The sequence below is a fragment of the Triturus cristatus genome, chromosome 5_1 (assembly GCF_964204655.1).
Source record: "Triturus cristatus chromosome 5_1, aTriCri1.1, whole genome shotgun sequence".
Lineage (NCBI taxonomy): Eukaryota > Metazoa > Chordata > Amphibia > Caudata > Salamandridae > Triturus > Triturus cristatus.
Genome location: NC_140587.1, coordinates 512053478 through 512067523, shown reverse-complemented (window position 1 = coordinate 512067523; position 14046 = coordinate 512053478).

The window sequence follows — 14046 nt, the reverse complement described above, 5'->3', positions numbered from 1 at the left end:
GTAGGACCTTGGAAACAGAAGAGCATCGAAAGCAGGATAAACCAGAAGGAACAGCAACACCGTTACTTCGGGTCCGAACCTAAAAAGATACAGACTGCCGTAATACACATCCAATATATATAGTATAAAATCACAGTAGGGGGGGGGGGGGGGGTTAGAGAAATAATGAATTATACTAAACATAATGCATATGCAAAAAGCAACAGTATAAATGCATAATATGTGCAGAAAACAATAACAACGGGTGGGATAATCCTCGCCTCCTTGTCCTTAATAGAATTGAAAATTCTTGTCACGTATGTTCGCAAATTTTGAATTCTATGTCAGGACAGGAGGCTCCGATTATGCTCTTTCAAAGCTTATCCACCACCACTGAAGCAATATGATCAATTGGCTTGTAATAAAAGGTTTTAAACACAGAATCAGAAGACCAATCTGCGGCCTTCATGATGTCAAACAAAGTAACACCCATCGAGAATGCCTTAGAAGCCATAGCCCCACGTGCCGAATGAGCACCAAAAATGGAAACATCAATGCCGGCTTCAGACATGAGCCATCTAACCCAGCGAGCCAATGTAGCTGGGGTAACAGGGCGAAAAGGCTTCTGCAAAGCAATCAACAGTTGACCTTGCATATCTGAACGTAAAGGAGCAGTACATACCTCATAATCCTTGACGCATTGGACAACGCAAAGGTTGGGATGGTTAGGAAAAGAAGGATAGGTAATCGAGGAAGGATTTGTTTTGGTACGTTTGGCAAGACGAAAAGTGACACCCTCAGGTGTAAAACTGCAACCTGCCAAGTCCAAAGCACGAACATCAGACACCTGTTTGCAAGAAACCAGGCTTAACAACATGGTCAGTTTGGCTGATAGTTGTTTACGGGAAAGCAAAGAATTGGAAGGCCAGGCTCGAAAGAACCTCAAAACAATGGATACATCCCATAAAGACACGTACTTTGGACATGGGGGTGTCGCCAGACGGATACCCTTAAGCAATTTAGTAATCAAAAGGTGCTCACCCGCGGGTTTACCATCAATAGGAACATGGCCTGCCGAAATGGCGGAACGGAAATTATTAACCGTCCGATAAGCCAAACCGGAGGAAGCAAGAGACGCTAAAAAGTTAATGATCAGAGATACATCCGCTGCAGCGGGATCAGTTTCCCGTTGAACACACCAAGCACACCATCGTTTCCAGGATCCTGAGTAGCGTTTATGAGTGTTGGTGCCCAAGATCCACTGATAAACTTGAAAGCGTCTCGTGAAAGGCCTGGGACCGTCCAACGGTCCCCGAAAGTCGCCATGCCAGAAGATGGAGAGAGCCTGACTGGATCAGGGGATGCGGATTGCCGAGAGGGTCCAGCAAGAGATTCCACTTCTGGGGAAGAAGGAGCGGCACTGCACAACACATTTCGAGGAGAACTGGGAACCGAGCTTGAGCCCTCCACAGAGGAGCAATCAGAATCAGTTCCGACTGATAACGCTTTGTGCAAGCCAGGACTCTGGGAATAAACGAATGCGGGAAAGGCGTAGCACAGAAGGGGAGGCCAGGTCTGTAGAAATGCGTCCGTGGCCAGGGCTTCCGGATCCGGCCTCCAGCTGAAGAACCGGGGAAGCTGAGTGTTGAGGCGAGAAGCAAACAGGTCGATGTGACACTGGCCCCAAAACCGACGAAGAGAGCGGAATATGCGAGGGTGAAGCCTCCAATCGCTGAAGTCCCGAAGGTGACACAAATTCCAGTCCGCAATCGGATTGTTGCGACCGGGAAGGTATTCGGCAATAACAGTGATCTTCTTTTGTAGACAAAAATGCCAAAAGTCTTTGGTGATCTCCGCCAATATCTTGGATTTCATGCCGCCCAACTTGTTGACATAACGAACCGCGGACACATTGTCCATGCGGAGAAGAATGCAACAGTTGGATCGAAGGGGAGTGAAACAACGGATCGCAAAGGACCCCGCCAGGAGTTCCAGGCAGTTTATGTGGAGAGTCAACTCGTGAGGAGACCACCGACCCCCTGTCGATATTGGACCGCACCGGGCTCCCCAGCCCCACAGGCTGGCATCAGACTCTTTCACCATCTCCGCAGAAGAGTCGAACAGGGCTCGCCCATTCCATGCTTCCATGTGGTCTAACCACCATTGCATCTCCCACCTCGCTTCCTCTGAGAGAGGAATTTGATCGGAATAGCGAAGGCCGTTTTGGAGATGATGGATCTTCAATCGTTGGAGCGCCCTGTAATGCAGAGGGCCCGGGAAAATCACCTGAATCGAAGACGCCAATAGTCTGACGACACGTGCTATAGATCTCAACAATACAATCTGTTTGGAGATAATCGAAGCCAACTCCCTCTTGTTGTAGCGAATCTTCTGATTGGGTAAGAGAAGCTGACAGGTCAGAGAATTGACCTGGAAACCTATAAAGTCTATCACTTGAGATGGGATGAAAACAGATTTCTGAGGATTCACCAGAAATCCCAGAGATTGTAACAGGTCGATCGACCATTCCAGATGTGAAATCAACTTGCGTGGACAATCTGCCATGATCAGAATGTCGTCCAAGTATACAATCATGCGGACACCCCGAGCATGCAAGCATTCCACGACGGGCTTCAGAAGCTTCGTGAAGCACCAAGGAGCTGACGAGAGGCCGAACGGGAGAACCTTGTATTCGAACCAGTACCCCTGCCATTGGAACTGAAGAAACCGACGATAGGGACTGAAGATTGGAATCGACAAATACGCATCTTTGAGATCTAGGCGAACCATCCAATCCCCTTCCCGGAGAAGATCTCGCAACAGATGGATCCCTTCCATTTTGAAATGGCGGTAAACTACCCCTCCGTTGAACTCCTTTAGATTGAGAACCAAACGGGATCCGCCCCCTCGTTTCTGAACCAGAAACACTGTGCTCACAAAACCTCTTGGATGACGGGAAGTCTGAAGGATTGCCCCTTTTGCGAGAAGGGAATCTATTTCTGCTGAAATGAACTCCTGATCCTGAAGGGAGAAAAACAACGGGTTTGGAGAGAGGATTTGAGGCTGGGGCTGGTAAAACTCTATCTTGTAACCCTGAACCGTTTCCAGCACCCAAGCATCGTTGGAGATTAGATGCCAATTGTGGAGAAAAAATTGGATCCTGCCCCCCAAAACCACCTAGGAAGCTGGAATTAACCTCACCTGAAGTGTTGGAGTCCTGGTGACCTCCTTGGTGTCCTCCGAATCGACCTTTCCTAAACTGTCCTTTCCCTTTGCAAGAGGGATAGAAGTTGGAACGGGTGGAGAATCCGGAGTCCTGACCACCCCCTCTGTGGGACTGGAATCCTCTCTGGGAATTCTGTTGAGAGCCACGGCCGAACGAGCGCCCCCTATGTCGTCCGGCCTTTGCAAAAACCGGCCGAAACGCTCGCCGCAGCGAGGCTGGAGCCTTGTCAAGGCCACTGAAGGTGGCCACAAAGTGCGTAAGCTCCTTCAGGAACGGCTGACCAAATAACTGTCCTTGAGCCAAGGGGCCAGACTCGGAAGATGAGAGCTCCGCCAGCTTTGGATTGAGTTTGAGAAGAATGGAACGGCGTCGTTCACAAGAAATTGCGCAGTTGGCATTGCCCAACTGGCAAATAGCCCTCTGGGACCAATCAATGAGCTCATCAGGATCAACAAGGGCTGAAGACTCCTTGGCGAGAACACCAAGATCCAGGATTTTAGTAAGCGGGCCCAATAAGTCCAACACTTTGTCTTGGCAGGCACGCCAGGACCTGTCAAGACCTTTCTTTGGGTCTTTGGCGTACTTTTTGAGATAAGTGACCATAGTAGGATCCACTTCTGGGGTGTCGGCCAAATGGTCAGCCAAATCAGGGCGTGGACACTCAGATCTCAGGCGGGCCCCGACATCCTTCTCAAAAGGCTGGCGAATATGAGCTTGTACATATTCTGCCACTGCGGGAGATGGTAACCAAGAAGAAGAGTTTGGATGAACAAAATCAGAGGGCTCAAAAGTAAGTATAGGGGGATGTGAGGGAGCGTCCACGAAGTGGTCCTTACAAGCCTTTTTCCGTGGTGGAGGGTCAAGTTCAGAGGAAGCGGAGGAATGAGTGTCATCATCCCCATATCAGGGAAGGCGGAAAACGAAGTCCCAGCCGTCGCCTTAGGAGTGGACTTGTCTTACAAACTTTTAGCCAACTTACGAAAAACAGATTTGTGTGGATTTACAGGAGATTTAGAGCATGCACGAGCAGCCGGCAACCAGCCCTGTTGTTGAGCATAGAGAGACAAATGACGTTTTAAGGGGTTAATGGCCCGAACAAGCGCCTTATTAACCGACTGTTGTACTCCCTGATCCAAAGCCTCCACCAAATCGTGCTCCAGAGAGCCAGAGGCATCATCGTCAAAGTAAGAGTCATCTTCATAATAATAATCCTCTATTATGACACATATGTGTAGCAAGGTATAATGCCCACAGAGATGACACATATCAATAATGGCCAAAGGCACAATGCAGGGGGAGTGAAAAAAAAACCCACAGCAAGCCAAAAGTGCAGGTACAAACCTGAACACAGTGCAAAATAAAACGTGGAGGGAGGGCTTGCTGTCACAGAAAAAACTATCACTCTAGGCAAAGCCTATGAAGAATTATACAGCCCAAGAGATTTCATATAGCAAATGGGCGTATTTGGGGCGAAATACACAGGCTGTGGGCAATGGGCGCTAAATGTGACCTTCCTCTGACGAAAATTTGTCAGTTTTTGATAAAATATGGCCGCCGCGCATGCGCGGTAACGGCCGCCCGGTATTAAATAGAAACAGAGTGCTCGCAGGCAAAGCGCGAGCCTCCAAGCCCCTGTCTCCCTCTCCACTATAATAACGAAAGGCGCGGGCGCGAAGCGCCCGGCTCAGGGAAGGTGGAAAAAACCTCGCGCTCCCCACAAACGAAGGAAAGCGGCGAGCGGAAAAGCCGAGGAATACGTTAAGGAAACCATGGAAACCTAAATAACAACAGCGCGGCAACACGCGTATGTGAAGCGCCCGAGGGCATTTAACAGGCATAACATGCAATAGCAGAACAAATACAACATATCCATTAACAAATAAAGAAAATTCACTTAACTGGCTGCGGAGCAGCAAAGAAAGAGGATGTGATACTTTCTACATGACCTTTTATACTATGGTCTCTATGGTTGGTCACATGATACCCTGGTGTTTATGGGTACTGTAGTTTTTCTCTTTATCTACTGTGTTTTTATTGGCTGCTGAGCATTTCTAATAAAGAAATGATAAAGCATAATCGGAGCCTCCTGTCCTGACATAGAATTTTAAACAGTGTGAGTATTAACAGTGCTTTTAGCTGCAGTCTGTGACCTCTGAACACTATAATATAGAAGTCACTGTTTCCCAGTATACCAAGGGGAGTGGCCGATGTAATTAAGGGCGTGGCTTAAAACACTTAAGTTAAAAATCGGCACTTATTATAGCGTGCTGCCCCAAATGGTATTTTGCTGCTTTTGTCCATTCATCCAGATATATAACACAACGAGGCCATGCAACTGATGACCTGCATATGTCTGCACTCCAGCGCTCCCTCTGATAGATAATCTGCCTCAGAAGGCTCCCATGGCTGGAAACTGACTTGCTCTCTCATTAATCAAAATAGGAATTAGTAATGCGAACGTAGCCTCTCACAGCTTGGCCAGGAGGAAGGAGATATTGGACGGCGACACGTAGTGACGTGTGCCCGCACAGCCAATAAAAGAGCATTGTTTGTTTTGCTGTCTCCCAGTAGACATTTTTTTGTAAATATCACAGCCAAAATTGTAAATATTTCAGCAATCGCGATAGTCAGGTGATTTCGCGATTTTTGTCTGAATCGTGAAATGCTGGAGGGTCTGATTAATATATGAGAGAAAGAGACAACCCGACCATGTGAGCTGTGGTATTCAACTCTGACACCCAACCCTACTCATGCAGCTGAAAAGCATTCAAGTCACTCATCCCCACTATGATGGGGAAAGGGAGAACCCCATACCTGTTCATCCTACAGTGCCAACATCTTCCACAAAGCAAGGGTTTACGTCTCACCGCCATGTGTCAATGTTACATTGTGTCTCTATGTGACCAAGCATATAGTGCAAGATTATACCGCATTCAATGGCCTTTGGAGGAATGGCGCCCATCTAAAGGGTTTGGGACCCCTGAAGAGTTGCCCCCTCCCACGTTACATTCTTGCCCAGTCCTTTGAGCCTTTCAGAGGTGCTGAACTTTGTCAAACTCCGATAGTCACTGAACAGAGCAGTCCACCTTCTGGCAGCAGCAGAAGTCAGACTAATACCCCCTAAGCCGAGGGGTAGAGGTATTTCTCCCCATGCCTAAAAATGAATGTGTCCATCTGTAATGCAACTAGTGCTCATGTAAAGGGCTCTGATACCTTTGTGTCGAGTTCGCGCTATATAAAACTGCAACAACAAAAAAGGACCTGCAGAGTAGAGCTGTCCCTCGGGTCTAATACCAGCCAGTAAGGACACGTAGAGTAGAGCTGTTCCTCCAATAATCCATCTTCTAGTTAAGGCTGTGAGAGCACGTACACCCTCAGTAAGCCTTCATGGCAGGGCCTTGCACTGCACAGCTGGCTCTCATGCATACATGCCAACATTTTGAAAGAGGGAGATTTTGAGACAGAAAAAAAAGGGGGAGGGGGACTTTATTTTCCTCCTTGAGGTACATTCAGGCAAAGTAAATTTTAGGTAGCAGAGAGTTAAAAAAATAGTTTTGGGCTTGAAAAATGGGCGTCTGCTGCCTGAACCAGGTCTGCTGGCATGCATGTTCATGGTACACAGCTCTTGGTAACTCCATAGAAGGCAGTCGTTGTGGTTAGTAATTTCCCAATGAATATATCTCATTTAAAACTGGTCTTAGCGAGGTGATGGACAGCAGGCTTATCCCTTGGAATAGTGTTGCTCAGCAGCTTGTATTGGATAGCAGAGCTACCCCTCGAGATACTCACGTAACCTTCAGCTACAACTAGTTGCACGCAATTATTTCAAGTACAAACACCTGCCCTTTGCTTTAACATAGCTACTGGTGTTTAGAAGATACGGAGACTGCAAAGTAAAAGCGGCAGCTAATTAAGCAGACTAGAGATAAACGCCATCCTTACAGAATCCGTTCCTCCATCCCCTGCCCTCGCCCTCCACGGGCAAATAGGAAGTGGAAAGGGAAGGAGGGGGAGAGAGCGAAGGGACAGCGGTAGATGAGACGTGGGAAGGAGTCTATTAAGGGGAGAGATTCTGTCACGGCGAGGGGTTAAAGAGAGAGGCAAGCGCAGCTGAGAATGCAGCCTCTTAACGTGTACAATTGTGTCAATGGGCAGGGCCCACTGACAAGACTGTACTTTTCGCTTCTGTAATCCCTAATGCCAGAAGCAGGCAGGTATTACAGCTGTACGGCGCCACATAGTGACGTGTGCACGTGCAGCCAATAAGATGTCATAATGTATTTTTGCTGCCTGCCGGAGACCATTTTTGTGGTCAACAGTGGAGCTTGGGGGGGGGGGGGGGCTCCAAGCTAGCCATTTTGTTTTGGGCTACATGTTTTTGTAGCCCAAATGGAGCCCAACTTTAAGTTATTTGGGCTCCTGCTCCCGGCCACCATTTTAGGTTTGGTGACCTGGTGGCTGGGAGCTTAGGCGTAGTTCAGTTTTTGCCCTCCCTCCCTCCCTGTTTGTCTTGATTTTTGAGGGTTTAGTTTTTTCCTTTTTCTGGTTTTTAGGCGGCTTTTGTTGAGACAGGTGAGCAGGGGTCTGGATATGTATTGTCGCTTCGAACAGGTGCCGTGCGGGGGTTATTGGAAGTTTACCAGGGTTGACAGAGGTTTTTTGGTTATTGTTGGATTTGGGTTATCGACAGGGAAAGGGTAGGCAGGTTAATTTCTAGTTCGGTTACACATGTTCAGTGATTGACAGTTGTAAAGAAGCCGGCAGGGAAGATTGTTTAACGGATGGGTTGAATTTATGGGGTTATATTTTGATGCATTGCTTTGTATTGTTGTAATGTACGGGTGGGGGCAGGTTCAAGAAAATTTTAGGGGAGGGGTCAAGGGTCGGATATATGGTTGATTAGTGAGGTTTAGTTGTGTAAGGCGTTTGCCGAGGAATTATAATGTTATGTGCACCTGTTTCAATAAAGCAGCCTTTTACACAAATTCCTGAGTTTGTGGTCGGCTCCCCCCCCCCACCCTCCCTCCCAAAGGTAAATATAGCGGTAATCGCGCTCCTCTGCTGATTTCGCGATTATTTTGCGAATCGCGAAATGCTGGAGGGTCTGCCTACTGTACCTCTCTAACCCACAAAAACTAGCGCCCTACTTTTATATGCTTGTTAAACAGCTCAATCTTTTTCCACCCCAGATGTTCCCGTCTGCGAAGAGGTACCCCAATAAGTATACCCAAACGAGCACAACACTAATTGTGTTCTGCAGTAGGGTACAATGGATGCACTCTCCAAAGTGTGTCTGCCCCGTTGACGGAGCTTCTAATTAGTTTATCCTCCACGCTGACCCCAACACGCTGTTTTTCCCTCTGCAGTCTGTCACTGATTCATTTCTCACGTTCTCCCAGGTACACTGGGCTCATGAGTCAGATGACAAGACAAAGCAGGCTGGCAGTAAGCTGTCCTAGCCAGCTGTACCAAGGGTACCAGGGTACAACAGTCCTCTGGCCATTTGTATTAAAGGATTGTGAATGAGAAGGCGGAGTGTATGGTGAGGTGCAATGAAAGGTAAAGTGCCCATTACTGCTAAAAGCAGCCTGTGATTGGTGTACACAGGTATAACAAACTTACTCCACTGCGGGAATTTTTAGCACTTTAACAAATGATCTATGGAGTCAGGTCAACGGTCTCTTTGTTCTGCTTGATTGATCAGAAGACAATCTGATGACAGCTAGGACATGTCTGCGCACTGAGCTGATCACACATGATTTCTACAGGTAATTCACTTTTTATGTGGAAGGAGAGATGTGTTTGTAGAGCAGTGTGTCTGTCTAGCTGTGTTTGAATATATGGTGGGGATATGTGCCTTTGTATTGATTTGTAATGCGTGTTTTAGAGGTACGTTTTTGTAGGTTTGTGTTTGCATGTGATCTTCATGTGGGGACGGTGTTTGTCTGATATGCACATATAAACTGTCTGATGTGTGTCTTTTTGGATTAGACACAGTGAGGAAGAGAGCGCAAGAGAGATAGATAACATGATAACATGTCTCTGTCTTAGGCTGCGGGTTTTACGGCGTCTGGTAGTCTTCATTTAACTACTTGTTAGTAGTTTTTATAAATGTACACAGACGTTGTTAAAGCTTGCAAAGGCAGCAGTTAGGGAGCTGCTTTTAAGATGCTAGTGGGCGTGCAGCAAGATCCAGCAGCCCCCATGTGGGTCTCAGAGAGGACGACAGGGCTGGCAGACTGAGCACAATCTCTTTTTTCGCACGGGAAAGATACAATATATCCCTGTGTGCCGTGCCCCATGACAACAAGTCTTCCAGGCCCAGCACAGGCACACTTAATTCCTTCCCAGGCCCAGCGGTAGTGCAGAGAGTCAGTGCTGCACACAAGGTAATTTTACAGCACCTCAGGACCCCAAAGCGTTTCGGGAGTTATATTTGCATGACCGATGCATTTTAATGCTGTGATGCCGACACCATAATTAGAATGCGTTAGTCTAACTCCTGATGCGCGGCACTTGGCAGAGCCGACTGAATGCTTCTGTTAATCTCAGCCTCTTTTAAAAACGCAATGCTTAGGATGGTGTGAATATTCAAACATGTGTTGTCACACTCTAGCTGGTTCTATTTGCATAACTGATGGACTGGGAGTGGTGTTATTCCCTCTTGAATTTTGGGGCTCCGGACTGAACCTGGTTATCCTTTGGCTTTCCAAATGGCTTTCAATTTAACACGTGAAACCCGTATGGTCTCACAAAAATGTCAGAGAGCCCCTAAAACATAAAGTTTTATTTTCAGATTTTTAGCCACACTATATATCAAATGGTATAGCCAAATCAATAGATTAGAATGCATAGTTCAGTTAGAACTCAAAATCAATCAAATAACTTAGTAAGATTTAGGACAGCAAAATACAGAGTATAACATGGTAGAGCAAACCAGTAGGAAATTGTCTCTAGGTTCAAGTAGAAAAGAGCCCTAACACATCCAGAAAGACTGCACTTAAATAGGATTCTGAACAAAGGATTTCACACATTTAACACATCTGTACATTGCTTCCACCGCGTAGACAAATCAGAAGTAAGCAAATGAAATAGTTGCAGAAGAATACATTTCAAAAGTGTTTTATAATTCTATAACATGGAGCTTCTCACGAAGTCTAGCTGTACTAGAACAAATAAGGATACATTTTTATATAATTTTGTCAACACACCTATGTTACACCTTGGACACATTCAATTCTGCTGAAACAACAAGTTATTTTACTATTCTTGTGAAAGTCATATTGTCTTGTCTGGGAAATATACATACAACATTATTCTACTGAGACACGAAAATACAGGTTTCTCTACACGATACACAACATTTGCAACAGATGGCACAGCCAAGATGGAGTCTGAGGCCTATAATCTCTAAATTACCAAGTGCTTGGTTTTCAATAGTGCAATGCATTTAATGTATTCTGACTACTGCAATTTGTGGGGGGAAACTTTCTGCCCATCTTCAATGAGATGGTTGAGCAGGGTTATGGTGTCCTGTCTATAGGTCTCTTTGGTCACAAATGCCACTGTCAAATCATCAATGTATTGCACCAATGTCGACCTATAAGGCAAGTGTAGGGTCTTGTTGCTCTAATATCATTTTACTTTAAACAATGAAAAGACAAGAGGCATTTGACAAAACAGAAACAAGTTGGTTAAATTAACCGCAGCGGCAGGGGGAGTATCAACTGAGGTGCGTCTGAAGACAGTCTCAAAGTACAGATGTTTTGGACGCACATATATAAATTTTGTGGGTACAATAAAACACTTTGACATTCTTTGAAAAGCATCATAGTCATAAATAACAAGAAAAACCATCAGATAAGGGGGACACAGATGGCTCTCGACCTCGGGGAGAGCTAGTGTGGGCCTGTGTGTGCGTGTCCATATGTCCGGTGCGGTGAGCGTGTGATGACCCCGTACTGTGTGCATGTTGTGTCCTGATTAGCTAAGTGTTCCTAACTACATGTGGCATCTAACTTTTGTGGTATTTTGGGAATGTGCGCCTTTGGCCAAATATGTGTTATTGGGGGCCAATCTCCTGGGTCCTGTTTGTGGTGTGACTTCCTTTCTGTGGGATCAACCAAATTTTTCTCTGGGTGCACATTTGTCTCTGAACTAAGTGTAATTCCACCTGTCAATCAGTAGGTGTAGGGTTGGGTCGCAGGTCCTGTCTGACCACGTATCTCTGAATTGGGGTTGATGTAGAAGTCATCTCGGGTAAATCTGACAGTACAAGTTTGTGAGTGTGAGCATGTGCAACGTGGCGGTCATTGATATCTTAGTTACCGATATTCGCAGTATGATGCGTACAGTTGTTACATCTACATCAACATTGCATTCACTGATATTGATGTCATTATGCGGGCATCAGTTACGGTGTACATCGACATTGCATTTACTGGTATTGACATCATTGTGCGTGCATAGGTTGCAGCGTACATTGGCATTGCATTTACTGGTATTGAAATCATTGTGCATGCATAGATTACAGTGGACATTGGTACTGCATTTATTGGTACTGCCCCTGCTATGCGTGCATACATCAGGATGTAAATTGCTATTGTATTTATTAATCTCAACAGTCTTTAGATTTTTTTTTTCAGCATTTGATTAAAAATGAGGGGATTTCTTTATACCCTTGAGGACCTTTACACTATATAAGAGTTTTAATTTCGAATCTGACTGCTAAAAGATATTGACTGTTCTCATGTAAAGGTTTGGAAAAGAATTCCTGACACAGATCAATGACAGTAAGCCAATCAGCATCTGGGAGAATTTGGAAGAGAATTAAAGCAGTACTACTGGACATCATGAAACAACAATTCTAATAGTTTTTCAGAGGTTCTGCTCTATTCTCCTTTTTTATTCGGTTTCTGAAGAGCCATTATCAGAGATTTATATTGACTTTCAATGACTTCCTTCAGGATGCCCTGTTCTAGCATGCCTTCGATAATGGATGTAATGCCATCTATTTTTCTTGACAGAATTTGCATTGGGACATATTTGGAAAGAGTGCATCTTGTCTCAATGTGATTTGCAAGGGTGTTGTGTGTTTGATCAGCCCAATTTCTTTACCTGTAAAATCCCACACTTCTTCGCTGCCTCCTTTAAATCAAGGGGCAAATCCTCCTTTGTGAGGACCATGTATAACCTTGTTATAGACTCCTGGGACTTTAATTTGAATTTTGTATTGGTTGCCTGCGTTTCCTACTCTACACCTTCTGGTGTGCAATAAATCACACAATTGTGTTTGCAAAGCCAATCCCTTCCCAATAGGTTCACAGTATTCAAATCACAAATAGATTATCTCTCATCAAGTCTACCTTCACCTGACTGGAACCGAGACTTTGAGCACTGCTGATTCGGAATGCCTACTTGGATCTCTTTTCCCTAGAGGGGTAGGTTTTGGACCTGAACCGTTGTTACAGTCGAGTGGGTAGCTCCAGTATTGATCAATAATGATATGGGATGGGTGGCAGAGGGATGTGGGCGAACTTGAAGACAGACTGGGAGGGTGGCATTGATGCACCCGTAGGGGGTCGCTATCAAATCGTGCCTACATCTGATACAGTTCAAAATACTCTACAGGGTTTACTATGATTGGCACAAACTACATACTTTTGGGAGGGCGTCTGCCCTGACCTGCTTGCGCTGTGATGCAGCTACAGGTACTTTTGTACGCTTTGGGAATGTCCTCGCATACATGTGTACTGGACAGCGAGCCTCAGGAAGCTCTCCGTCATGTTACACTCCTGCTTCAACCAAGGTTTGGTTTGGTTTGTTGGGGGATCTGCAGTGATGTGGATGTTCCATGTTTTCAGCTGCTTTTCAGTTCACTGTCAGAAACTTCACATACATTGAACTCCTCAAATTCCCACACATCATCCTCAACATTAGTTTCCATTTTTGCCTCAACAGATACTAAATGTGAGAGAAAATCCACCACCTTATTTTCCACTTGAGGGGTGTACTCGACCATAAAATCATAATCTTGTAGAGTAACAACCTATTTGCATAATCTGCGTGATATGGCAGCCAAGCTTTTTTACCACATACATCCTTGAGAGGCTTATGGTCAGTTCTCACAACAAAATGTGTTCCCCAAAGGAATTTATTGATTGCCCAATAGATACAGAGAGCCTCTCTTGCAATGACAGAATATCTATTTTCAGGGCCAACCATGCATCTGGGTATGAACATAATAGTTTGTTCCTCACTACCTAGTTCTTATTTAAGTACTGCTCCCTTTCCTTTGGTGCTAGCATCTGTGACTAAGACTGTCTTTTGTGTGATATCAAAACTCTGTAGTAAAGGCGCATCAGATAAGGCATGATTTACATCTTCAAATTCTAGTTCACATTGCAGAGACAACAAGAATTTTACTCCTTTTTAGCAATGCCCTTAGATTATACGTAAGGTTGGCAAAGCATGAAATATATTTATTATGATATTTGTCCATCCCCAAAAACTTAACAAAATCATCTTTGTTGTCAGGAACAGGTAATTTCTCATTAGTCTTTACCAATTGCTCATTTGGTTTGACACCACCTCGTCAGTTTATATCCTAAGTATACTGTCTCTTTTTGATTATGTTTACACTTTGCTTCTCTCAATGTGAGCCCCTTTTCCCAGAATCTTTCCAAAACTGATTTCACTCTACAATCATGTTCCTCCTGTGTGAATCCATAAATAAGTACATCATCTATGTAACTTTTTATCTCAGAGATATTTTCCGATACATCATCCATCACTCTTTGAAAGACCGAGGCTGCAGAAATCAGCCCAAATCTGATCTGGTG